Source organism: Urocitellus parryii, chromosome 7 (assembly GCF_045843805.1).
Source record: "Urocitellus parryii isolate mUroPar1 chromosome 7, mUroPar1.hap1, whole genome shotgun sequence".
In the NCBI taxonomy this organism is placed as follows: Eukaryota; Metazoa; Chordata; class Mammalia; order Rodentia; family Sciuridae; genus Urocitellus; species Urocitellus parryii.
This window is the reverse complement of record NC_135537.1, coordinates 132,099,399-132,110,929: the sequence shown is the minus strand read 5'-3', so window position 1 is coordinate 132,110,929 and position 11,531 is coordinate 132,099,399. Positions and strand designations below refer to the sequence as shown.

Sequence of the window (11,531 nt, the reverse complement as noted above, 5' to 3'; positions counted from 1 at the left end):
CTGTCCCACCTCCTTTTTCCTCCAGTTGGCACAAATGAAACTAATAATGTAACCCAAAGATTGGTCCTTGTCCCTGATGCCAATTCATGGCCATTTAATAATGCAGACACAGTTTGGAGAATAAGATTATTTTATGGCTTTGCTAGCAAAGGAGAAACACAGGGGACTCTTGTCTCAGAGTCTGTGTATCACCGTCTCTCCCAGCTAGTGACCTATGCTGGATTCACAAATCTTATTATTCCAATCACTAAAGAAAATGACAAAGGAAGAATAAAAACCCACAGAAGTACTTTTTTCAAAATCCAGGACAGCTCTCCAACCTTACAGGTCTGTGGAAAGAGACAGCCACTGGAATTCTTTATTCTTATATAGGGGAAACACAAGGGGAGTTTCCATGGAACATTCTATCCCCCAAAGAACAAAGGGGTAGAATTACAAAGGAACAGGTAAGTGTAACTCATCTTCAGTGGGTGATGCTCACTCCTGGAGCCACGCCTTGTTATCCAAGCTGGGGTAAGGATCTGGCACTACTGTGCCAGACTGAATCCAATAATTGTTCAGAACCCCGTGCATCAGGACTCAAAGGTGTCTGCATCCAGGGCAGGTCCTGACAGCTATGATTCTGCCTACTTCCAGGTGTGCCCTGACAGGGGATCCCAGGGTACCCTGATAGTGTGTTAGGATTCACTTGTTTAATTTGGAAGATATTCTCTTCCTAGAAACTCTGGCAGACATCTCCTCCCTGTGGAGCACAGATATCTCCAGTCCCCAGGTTAGTGGGGAATAGAGGGAGAAGAGGAAAAGAAAAACATGTCCCCTTCAAAAATAATCCTAGAGCTACCAGGGGTATATATTGAAAGGTGAAGTGGACATGGAAGTATATGGTTACCTACCTGTGCTCCTGCCCCACCCTAAACTCCTCCTAACACCTGGCCCTAAAACTGCCCACCCAAAGTAACTCCTCCCATGATCTGGCTTGGCTAAACCCTATGAAACCCAGACCCTCGAGATCCACCAGCTGCTTCCTGTGCATCGCTTCTTCAGGACACAGAGCCTGCTGTTCTCTCTTCCCTGAGCTGCCTGTTTGGGGGCATGGAACTGCCAACAAAGCCTGATGTCTTTGAGCACCTGGAGCCCTAGCTCAAAGGAGAGTCGAGAGGCTTGGTCACACTGCAAGGGTGTTGGCAAGCGACTGCCTGAGTACAAGGCGGTGGTAGTGGGTGCCAAGTGGCGTGGGCAACAGTGCATTGACCATCCAGATGACCCACCAGGGCTTTGTGGAAGACCACGACCCCACCACCCAAGATTCCTTCTGGAAGGAGGTGGCCCTGGACCATGGGGGCTATATTCTGAATGCGCTAGACACTGCAGGGCAGGAAACTCACAGGGCCCTGCGTGACCAGTGCTTGGCAGTGGGTGACGGTGTGCTAGGTGTCTTTGCTCTCGATGATCCTTCATCTCTGACCCAGCTGCAGCAGATATGGGCCACCTGGAGTCCTTGCCACCCCAAGCCCCTAGTCCTGCTGGGCAACAAGTGTGACCTTGTGACCACCACTGGAGATGCTCATGCTGCTGCTGTAGCCCTGGCCCAAAGCTGGGGGGGGGGCATGCGTGGAGACCTCAGCCAAGATCCAGCAAGGTGTGGAGGAAGCCTTTTCCCTGCTTATCCAAGAGATCCAAAGGGTCCGGAAGGCCATGGCAGTGTCACGTGAGGAGAAGTCCAGGCACCAGAAGGCCATGTGCAGTTGTGGCTGCTCTGTGGCCTGAAGATACAGGTCTGGAAAGATGTCTTCTCCCACAGGCCAGGATGATGATTCCTTTGATATGAGACACCCCCCTATCAACTAGTATCATGGACACTGTTGGTGTAATGGGCATAGATGGACACACTTTTATTAACTTTCCTTTGGTGAGGGTTTTTTTTTTTCAACACGGGGATTTCTAATGTTGGCTCTGTTATGTCAAATTGAGAGATTTTTGTGCAAAATTAAAATGTTCTCAGGTTTCAATAACAACAACAACAACAAAAAAAAAAAAACACCCAGACCCTCATGATGACCTGCCTCTGCCATTTTGCCCCCAAAGATGTGCCTCTCCAGTGTTGAATAAAGCATCACTGGTCCATGAGGTCTCCCTCCATTTTTCTGTTTCTTTTTGTATTCTCTTTCAGGTGCTTTCATTTGGTTCCCTAACTGGGAACAGGATGTTTTCTAGGTTATTTTTACTCCTCCCCATTCCAATGAAACTCCAGTTTTTTTCCTCTGTCTTCATGAGACCTCCAACTCAGAGGCCACTTTATGTCATTTTGGTCCCACATGCAACCTGGGCCTTCTTTTCCTCAGAGAAGTTAAGACCAATTACAGTCTCTTTTCAAAATGCCCCGCCAAGACCCTTTGCCTTTTGGATCATCCAGGGTCCTGCATTGATACCGCCATTGATGATTTATATGCAGTGCTGAGATTTGAACCCAGGGCCTCACACATGCCAGGCACATGCTCTACCACTGAGCCACAACCCCAGCTCCACAATCTGGACTCTTACCTCTCCAAATAAAAATCAGTTTTTACAGTTTTAACCTTTTACAGCTGTCCCCCCTGAGTTAAAAGTTTTAATCTACATAACTAGCCCCTGAATGTCTGAAGGGCATACCCACAAGTTCCAATGATGGAATCACCCTAATTTTACCCTATAAAACCAAAATACCCTCTGTAATGGATGGCCCTTTTTTGCATCTAGAAAATGAGTTCTCAAAGAACAATAAATGACTTCCCGGATCTGTTGAGGTCTGCATCCATTATTTTGTGCTTAAATAAATGTCCTCCTTTAAATTGAAATAGTTATTAGAAAGTTAATATACTCCATTCTGAGTGAGGCCCCAGCCAGAGTACATGGAAGAAAAGACAAAAACTCAGGGGATGGAACTGTAGCTCAGTGGCAGAGCACTTGCCTGGCATGTGTGAGGAACTGGGTTTCATCATTAGCACCACATTAAATAAATAAAGGCATGCTGTCCATCTACAACTACATTAAACAAAAAGCAAAACAAAACAAAACAAAAGGGCGGATAAGGGGACTTCTGACCACTCTGGGATCGGGAAGTTGTCCCCTAGCCAAAGAAACACTTTTCTCAGCAAAGGTGCCCATATTTCTGTTATCTTTATTTTTGTTCAAAGGGAAGCCTCACCCTCAAAAGTAATAGTAGGGAATGATATGATCACAGCTTAGATAAAGGAGATGCCTAATAGTTTTCTGCAAGCCTGGCCTGATTAGCAACTGGGGAATAAAAATGGTTCAAATGCTCTAGGCATGAAGTGTAACTCAAACAGTGGATTCCCTTGGCTTCTGCCAGATCTCACGAAATCTTACATTGAAATGTAAATGGTGGATGCCTTTCCAGCTTACAGGACTTGGAACCAGAGGGGAAAAAAAAAAGTGCCACTTTAAATCCAAGCCATTGTCTTCTTTACCTTGAGAATTTTTATCCAAATATTTCAGAGGTTTCTTTCAATCTTTCAATATCTGAACTGACTAATATGAGCCCCAAAATAAACTGCATGCTGCTTTATTAGAGTAATTATTGGCCGTTTTATTTTTCCCCCTAATTTTTAAAAAATTCTATATTTTTGAACTCCTGGTTTTATGTTAAATTCACATTTTCATCCTATGCACCTAGATTAATATGTTTTTCTGAGCAGTCCTATTTTTTTCCATCTCTCTTGGTTTTTTGTTTGTTTGTTTGTTTACACTCTGCTTTGTTCAGAGGCCAATTTACAAGGGTTATCTCTCAAACTAATAGGTTTTAATAAACATCTGTAGCATTACAGTGGAAATCTGCCTACAAATCTGTCTTTGTTTTGTGTATGCGTGCACACCTGTGTATTGTCATGTCTACATATGTGCAGGTGTCCATATGTCATGCACATGATATCAAAATTGGCATATAGGGCTGGGGATGTGGCTCAAGCGGTTAGCGCGCTCGCCTGGCATGCGCGCGACCCAGGTTCGATCCTCAGCACCACATACCAACAAAGATGTTGTGTCTGCCAAAAACTGAAAAATAAATATTGAAATTCCCTCTCTCTCTCTCTCTAAAAAAAAAAAAAAAAAAAAAAAAAAAAAAAAAAAAAAAAAAAAAAAATTGGCATATAGATAAATGAGCATCATAAATTAAAATGTAAAAGAAAAATGGATCCAAATAACTTTAGTTCACATGACTAAAAAAGAAGTTCAATCTAACTTAGGTAAACAAATAAGAGTAAAGATGACTTTAAATTTTCTAAAAGAAGTTTCTCTAGGTGGTCATACAATTAATAAAATGTTGATGTAGGACTATGTAAGAGCCTAAAATACCTCTTACCTCCTTATATTCTTCCAGATTTCTGACATGGGATCCCCTACTCTGCCCACTCCAGCAGGAGGTAGCCAGATATGATGACATGGCCCCAACTCATGATTCCCTTCCAGACTCTGGAATGAAGGATTTGGTTATTTACCTGTCCTCCTGCCCCACTCTACTATTACCTTGCCTGCAATAGTAGCTTTTCCCACGACAAGGTTTGGATAAACCGTACAAAACCCAGATCTTCATGATGACTGGCCAACATTTTTCCTCCGGAAGATGCACAACTTTATTGTTTTTCGAGGACTCGGCGCTCCCGTGGGGACTCATGTTCTAGATGCAAAAAGGCCACCGGTTTCGGAGGGTGTTTTTTTTGGTTTTACAGGGTACAATTAGGGTGATTCCATCATTGGAACTTGTAGGTATGCCCTTCAGACAGTCAGGGTCTAGTTATGTAGGTTAAAACTTTTAACTCATGGGGGACAGCTGTAAAAGGTTAAAACTGTAAAAAGCTGTAAAAATTCATTTTTATTTGGAGAGATAAGAATCCAGACTGTGGGGCTGGGCTGTGGCTCAGTGGTAGAGTAGTTGCCTGGCATGTATGAGGCCCTGGGTTCAAATCTCACCACCGCATATAAATAAATAAAATAAAGTTCCATCAACAACTAAAAATAAAGCATTGCCCCCTCCAGTTTATCATTTTTTATTCTCTTTCATGTGCTTTCAGACAAATGGTAAAATAATAGGGTTCACCAGGTGTAGGCCTCACAGCACTATCTCCAGGTGTGAGGCAACCACCAGAAATGAGAAAAGTATTACATTCCAGGGCACCTCATTGGGTGGCTCCTTGCATAAATTCCAGTATTCACAGCTGCTCATGTAAGTGCCTCCATGGATAGGCAGGGTCAAGAGAGTGAAGGGGTTAATGTGGTGCCCTACCCCCACCTCCGTCCTCCTGCATGTGCAGAATGGAATTTATAAGGAGATACTTAAGCCTATGTGGAGGAAAGCTTAGCACCCAGGTTTCCCAGCCATGGGAATGGGGAGATGCAGAGAATGGGAATCAAAATATAGGCTAGCCCTTACAAGGTTTCTTGGAAGTGGTAGGCCGACTTGCCATTCATTGAACATTTAAGTCCACTTCCAAGAAAGGCAGTTCATGGCACCAAGTCCAAGAAGCCATCTGTGAAATACATGAAGACCTTTCTTGGCATGGAAGTCAGGGAGGAAATAGGTCTGGCTGTGGCTCTCCCATGGTGACAGACCACCCAATGCATGTGACCCTCTCTTCCACTCTGCTAGAAAGTCCCCCCATAGTTGCACCAGAGATGGGTGTCACCTGTTAGGAACTGAGCAGTCTACCTGCTCCCACGTATAACCTGTTTTGGTGAAGAACATTCTATAGAATTTCTTTGATGCCTTCTGATATAAATAAAGCAGATATGGGCTCTTTTGAGTGTTAGAAGCTGGATCCGTCTGGTCAGCTTGCCTGTCCTGCCTGCTTTTAAACTACTTTCTGTGTTCTGTGGTTATTTCATCATTTTATTTCTCTTAGTCTTTATTTCCCAGCCAGCCCATTCCACTGGAGGGGAACCCCCTTTATACCACCCACACAGGACGTGGGTTTTAACTGGCATCTGGAACAAGGATTCTCATCGTATGGAATTAAAAGGTAACCAGTGGGTATTTGGCCCTCCCAGGAAAAGCTCATGCATGGATTAGCATATTGTGGATTAGTATATTGAGAGAAAGAGGAGAGAGGAAGTTCTTTATTGTGGGACATTAAGCAAAGGGGACTCCTTGTCTTCAGAGAAAGAAATTTATTTTTCAATTCTGAAGACAATAATAAAACAAAAGGGAAAAGATATAAAAAGATCCCAGGTCACTCAGTTCTTAGAAATGATTAGGGAAATCTGCCCGTGGTTTTGTGAAGAGGAATTGCTTGATTTACATATTTGGGGAAAGACTGGGCAGGGAGCTACATGAAGGATGTTTCTCAGCTGACCTACCTAGAAGTACAATTGAAAATGTAGAAACAATTTGGACTATAATAGAGATTTGTTTATATTTGAACCAAGACATCAGCTGATGTTCTTCAGGAGATTTACAGGCTTTAGAGATGAAATTAAAAGTCTTAGACCTAGCAAACAGGATTTCCCAGCTCCTGAGACTTCTTTGTCTACAGGTAACCTAACACACTAAATATAGGGAGAAAGGTTAAGGGTGGAACAAAGTCACACCCCATCTGTAGCTCAGGAAAGTCAGAGAGACAGACTTAGGGCAGAACCAAAGCATGCTTAATTCATAGCAAAATGGAGTGAGGGAAACAGTCTGTGGGCACAGCCAGAGCAATTCATGGCTCATAGCACAAAAAAGGCAGCGGGGAAGGCTAAGGCTCACAGCCTCAAACATGGCTGCCACAAACCTGTCTCCATTGCAACTTGGCCTCAGAATTGCATTACAGGAGGGAAAAGATATCTCCGAATTTAAATTACTTCCAATTTTGAGCAGTTAGATGAGCAAAACCAATGTGGACGAGTTCATACTTCCATTTCTTTTAAAACATTAAAGAATTAAAATTCTCTTGCCCCACATATGGCCTGAACTCACCTTTTGTTCAAAGCCTGATAGAATCAGTGTGTAAGGAGGCTTAGCCACCTCATGGCTGGGTAACACTAGTGAAAGCATGCCTTTTGGGAGACGATGATCTGCTGTGGAGCTTTAACTGGATGGATTTCTGCTCTAAGCAGGCAGAAACTAATAGAAGGCATGGAAATAATATTACAGTAGACATGTTGACTGGGATGGGACCATTTACTGATTTGGAACAACAGTTAAATTGTGGTTTACAAGATTATAATCAGATTAGTGCATGTGTCAGATGGTATGGAGAGAATTAACCACTAAGGGTGAAAAAAAATATAAATTTTAGTCAGATCTGGCAGGGACCAGAAGAGTTTTTTTAGATTTTGTAGTGCGTTTAAACCAAGCTGTGAAGCACTTGGTCAGAGGCCCAAATGCCTCTGAGATGTTAGTTAAACAGCTAGTTTTTGAAAGTGCTAATGAAGTTTTCCAGGAGGTAATTCAATCACATCATAAAAAGGGATCCATTTCAGATTATATTCGCTTTTGCGCAGATGTAGGACAGGCCTAATCTCAAGGTTTAACCATGCCTGCTGCATTAAAACAGGTTCTATGAGCCCCATCAGAGGAAACCATTACCAAAGGCACATGGTGAGAGACTGCAGTCATAAGCTTTAAAAAGTCCTGTATTGCCATCCTTATCTCCCCATTGAAGGTATATGAACACTCCGAACTGGCTGAGAGAAACCCATAGCACTGGGTTTCTGCCCTTGCCATGGTGTGGGAATGCTGTGAACAGCATGTCATAAATGGGATGCCTCCATTTATGCAGCAGGGAAACTGGAGTCGGGGCCAGCCTTGGCCTGCCCCCCCCCCGAAACAATGGGGGCATTACAACTCGCTCTAGAAGGGCAATAGCTATTGGCTCCAGGTCATCAATCATTCACTCTAGTCCATCCTCCTTATGCACAGGCTCAGTCTCATGATACATCGGGACATTTTCCGCTCAGGAACTGGGAACTTGGAGCTCTGTCGGGCCTCAGAATTCATACTGACTCCAGAGATGGGTCCACAGCTAGTTCCTACAGGAACTTATGAACCACTGCCACCAGATACAGTAGGTTTAATATTGGGAAGAAGCCATGTAACTCAAAAAGGGATGACTGGGTGTTCCAAATGTAAATTTTAATGGGGAAATTAAGATTACTGTTCAAACAAATTCCATTATTCAGCTTTCTCCAAAAAGATACAATTGTATAAATTATTTTCTTGCCTTGCTGTTCTGCAAGGAAAGATTTAGGGGACAGACACGAGAAATTCAGACTTCCAGGACCCCATACAGAACTTATTGGGCTCAATTAGTTAAGCAAGAGCACCTTCTATTGGACCCTAAAAGTAACTATAAAATTTTCAAGGGCATAATAGATACAGGAACAGATAAATCAGTCATATCTAGCAGATTTTGGCCCCCAAGTTGGTCTTTGCATACTGCACCTTCCAGTCTAGAAGGGATTGGACAGATCTCTCAGCCAGTTCAGAGTGCTCATATACCTCCAATGGGGAGATAAGGATAGCAATACAGGACTTTTAAAACCTTATGTCCTTAACACTTTGCCAGTAAATTTACAGGGGTGAGATATTTTGAGTAGTCTAGGAGTATTATTAATAACTCCTAATTCCATGGTCTCATCTCAAGTGCTTAATCAAGAATCTATTTTCACTAATGGATTAAAAGGAAATCAACAAGGCTGGGTGTGATGGCACCTGACTGTAATCCCAGTGGCTCAGGAGACTGAGACAGGAGAATCAGGAGTTCAAAGCTAGTCTTAGCAAAAGCGAGGCACTAGCTGACTCAGTGAGACCCTGTCTCTAAATAGAGTACAAAATAGAACTGGGGATGAGGCTCCATGGTCCAGTGCCTCTGAATTTAATCCCTAGTACCAAAAAAAAAAGGGGGGGGAATCAACAAAAAGGCTATTTACCTATGACTCAGTCTTCTCAATAAAGACAATTTAAATTATCTAGTTCATCCAACCAAAAATTTTAATGGAGGCATTGGTTTCTTTTCTGGCCCAGAAAACAGCAAAGAAAATTAATTGGCTGTCAGATTATATTTTCTGTGTTGACCAAAGAGCCCCTTACAGAGGAAAAACTCCAAATAGACAATATCCTATTCCAAAAACATCTTCAAGCTGGTTATATCAAATGTACTCTTAGTCCTTGGAATACTTCAATTTTTGTGGTAAAGAAAACATCTGGCTAACAGAGATTGTTACAAGATCTTAGAGCTATTAACTGTACTGTGGAACCAATGGGAGTCTTACAGTCTGGGTTTCCTTCTTCTACAGCTATCCCTCTTGATTATCAATTAATAGTAATAGATTTAAAAGATTGTTTTTTTTCATTGTACCATTGCATCCAGATAATCATAATAGACTTGCTTTTAGCATCCCAGCTATAAATTTCAAAGAGCCAGTTAAAAGATTTTGCTGGAAGGTATTGCCCCAAGGAATGACCGACCAATAGCCTAACATTAGGTCAAAATTTTGTAGCACAAGCTATAGCTCCAATACAAGAACAATTCCCTGATGCATATGCAATTCATTACATGGATGATATTCTTTTGGCTCATGCTAGTTCAGATGTACTTTTAAAAAGTTTTTCTCAATTATAAACTTCACTTACTGCAATGAGTTTATGCATAGCACCTGAAAAGGCACAAAAGCTTCTCCTTTTCAATATTTAGGCAATTTAACCCAAGGACACATGATTTGTCCACAAATCTACAAATAAGAATTGATGGTTTACATACTCCTAATGACTTTCAAAATTACTAGGTGATATTAATTGACTATTGAAGCCAGATTTAAAGATAGGTAATTAGTGTAGTTCGTTAAATCTGGTCCAATATCCAGTACAATAAGGAAAATGGAGACCACATCAAGAATAGAGTCCGGGAAACCAGAACAACACCTGGGGAAATTAAAATGTTAATGTCCCCAAGGCCCAGAACCTATCCTAAAGAACTGTTAATGAAGTAGCTCCCAGCAAACAGGTAGGTGCTAATCAAACCACCCAGGCCCTTCCTGCCCAGATTACTCCTCCCTACCCCATCAGCCCACCTATCTCCCACCTTTTGACCTTCCCACCTGCTTTCTATCACTGCAGGATAGAGGGAAACAAAGGACAGAAATGTGGGAAGACTAAAAGAAGACCTTAGATATAAAAAAGGGAAGACCTCCCCTTTCCAAAGATTCTGCCTTTGGGGTCCCCTTTGTCTTCCAGGAGGAAGTCTTTTCTGCTATCCTTTAGTAAAGCCTTCCACTTTCCACTCAACACTTGCCTCAGCATGCTTCTCTGGTGTTGTACTTCAGCATAGGGGGAAGCAAGACACCTGTCACCGGTAAACAGTGGTAACACTATGACCACGTTTAAAACTAACCACTGCAGATTTGAGTCCTTTATTTTAAATTTTACAGGGAGATCCTTTTCCAACTTCTCCTCTTCAGCTTGTGGCAAAAGCAAGGACTTCCTTGACAAAAGTTGAATCTGCCATTAAGACTTCTCTGCCTTCTAGAATTAATCCACAAGAGCCTATATATTTATTAACATTTCCCACTTTTTCATACCCTTACAGGAGCAATATGGCAGTCATTGAAAATTATTGAATGACTTCCCCTAACTCATTCTCCTCAGAAGTTGTTAGTTCCATTCCATGATTTTATTGCTTGGTTATTAAAGGAAGAACACTAGTTTTACAATTGGTTGAGTCAGAGCCTAATATTATTGTTAACTTCTTTTTCTACTCAACCGCATGGTTGGCTCTGGCAATCTTCCAATATTTTGCAAATAGCTTTTGCTAATTTCCTTGGTCAAATAGTAAGCCATTACTCTCGTGATAAGGTTATTCAGTTTGCTTTTGTAACTACACTTATTTTTCCCAAAATCATACATGCTCAACCAATAGTTGGAGCAATAACAGTATTTACTGATGGTTCAAGTGGGTTTCTTTAGTCACGCTCATATGGAGATAATATAGACATCATATACTTCTGCACAATGAGCAGAACTTCAAGCTCTCATCTGTGCTTTACTTCATTTTACTAATGAGACAGTCAGTGTTTATAGTGATAGTGCATATGCAGTTGGAATTACAAAAAATATTGAGACATCAACTATTGGAAATACAGCATTACAAGAGTTATTTTATTTGTTTCATACTTTACAAAAGACAATTCAATTGCATCAACACCCTTGTTTTGTTGGTCATATCAGAGCACATTTTAATCATCCAGGCTCTTTAGCATCAGGTAATGATAAGATTGACAGGCTTGTTTCTGTCTGTCAACAAATGTCTTTATATGGTCGTGCACAAGCCTTGCATTCTTTGCATCCTCAGAAATCTTCTAGTTTACATAAAAAATTTAATATTACTAGGGAACAAGCTCTTCAAATTGTTTGCCAGTGTCCACAATGTGTTACACATATTCTATCTTCACCAACTGCAGTTAATCCCCGTGGTTTATAACAAAATCAGTTATGGCAAATGGATGCAACACACTTCCCTCAGTTTGGCAAACATTGTTACATTCATATTATTCTTGATACT

At 41.7% G+C, this 11,531-nt stretch overlaps 1 pseudogene; it reads left to right on the top strand.

The window, feature by feature from the left end:
* The first annotated feature begins 1,092 nt into the window (after positions 1–1,092).
* On the top strand, positions 1,093–1,767 carry LOC113177383 (GTPase ERas-like; annotated as a pseudogene).
* The last annotated feature ends 9,764 nt before the right edge of the window (positions 1,768–11,531 follow it).